The sequence below is a fragment of the Corylus avellana genome, chromosome ca2 (assembly GCF_901000735.1).
Source record: "Corylus avellana chromosome ca2, CavTom2PMs-1.0".
In the NCBI taxonomy this organism is placed as follows: Eukaryota; Viridiplantae; Streptophyta; class Magnoliopsida; order Fagales; family Betulaceae; genus Corylus; species Corylus avellana.
The window spans coordinates 27,284,317-27,286,040 of record NC_081542.1 but is presented as its reverse complement, the minus strand read 5'-3'; the positions used below and the strand labels follow the sequence as shown (position 1 = coordinate 27,286,040).

General features: G+C 39.7%; 1 pseudogene; it reads left to right on the top strand.

The window, feature by feature from the left end:
- The first annotated feature begins 237 nt into the window (after positions 1-237).
- LOC132172386 (CSC1-like protein ERD4) overlaps positions 238-1,724 on the top strand; it is a 16,551-nt pseudogene continuing 15,064 nt past the window's right edge.

The following is a 1,724-nucleotide window of genomic DNA, read 5'->3' as shown; positions in this document are numbered from 1 at the left end:
CCAATGTCACCATCATCAAATGTTCCTCTAGCTCCACGGAAAGGATCCTATATTCCTTCCTCTTCTGCCACGCCCCCTTCCCGACGGCTACTTTTTCCCTTTAATGGGGCCATTAACATATTCGCCGCCATAAATCTGCTTCACACGCATGCTTTTTTGGGATAAAAGAGAGAGAGAGAGACAGGGGGAGGGAGGGAGGGAGAAAGAGTTGGTTTTGAGTTTTAGAGGGAAACCCAGATGGATTTCAGCTCCTTCTTGACGTCCCTAGGGACGTCGTGTGTGATATTCGTGATTCTGATGCTGATTTTCGCGTGGTTGTCGAAGAAGCCGGGGAACGCCGTGGTGTACTACCCGAACCGGATCTTGAAGGGTTTGGATCCTTGGGATGGCGGGTCCAGGACCCGTAACCCGTTCGCGTGGATCCATGAGGCCATTTCCGCCTCGGAACAGGATGTGATCTCCATGTGCGGGTTGGACACTGCCGTCTACTTCGTGTTCATGGGCACCGGTTTGTCTCTGCATCTCTCGCGCTTTATTTTTTCAATTTTGGTGAACTTCTATGACTTTCATTTGCTTTTTGGGAGTTTCTTTTTTGTGGAATTGTTTGTAGACTTGTGCGTTTTTGTTCTGGTTTACGTGACTTCCTATATTAGCTATTGTTTAGCATTTTCTTTAGAGTTACAAAATTCATTAATTAATGTTTTTTTTTTTAAAGGGTTAAATGCCTTATTATTAGTATGTATGAACGATTTTATTTTTTACCACCTAAATTTCAATTTGTATCATAAATGATACATTTGTTATTGATAAAGATAACATTCGACAACATTCCGTCAATAAAACTAACGGACTACCACGCCAACCCAATCAAAATATCACATGTGCATGTCCTATGTCAAATAATAATAATAATAATAATAAATAAAAAATAAAAAATAAGAATGAAAAAAGACAAAAAATTTAAAAATACTAAAAAGAAAAAAAAAATTTAAAAAAATTAAAAATAAAATTGAGGGGTGCATGGCTTTTCCTTTTTGGCCATTGGGGGTGGCTAAGCCACCACAGGCTAAACGGAGGTGGCCAAGCCACCCCCAAGGGTAGAGGGTTTAGGCCTTGTAGGGGTGGCCAAAACCACCCATAGACCAGTAATCATGGGGTGGTTCAGCCACCCCTAAAATACTTAAACCCTAAATAATAATAATAATAATAATAATAATAATTGAGGGTTACCCTTGTAGCCGAAACCACTTTAGGTCAAACAGGGGTACCACCCCCAAGGCTGTTGGTGGTGGTTTCGGCCACCCCTACTTTGAGCCACCCCAATGGCCAAAATAGGGGTGGCCGGCCATACCCATTGGCCTGAAAATTTTATTTTTAGTTTTTTATTTTTATTTTTATTGGGACATAGGACCCATGTCATGTTTTGATTGGGTTGAAGTGGCGATCCGTTAGTTTTATTAACAGTATATTGATAGAGGTACTAACCTCATCTTTATCGATAACAAATGTACTATCTGTGATACAAATTTAAACCTAGGTTAAAAAAATGGTAAAATCCATATACCCTCCCTCAAATTACCACACAATTGACAATGTCCAACAAACTTTCAATTGTGACAATGTCCTCCTCAAATTACCAAAACATTGTCAATGTCTCCCCAAGGCTAGCAAAAAGATAAAAGTGCCCCTATATATTTCTCAATAAAACAAAAATACCCCTATAA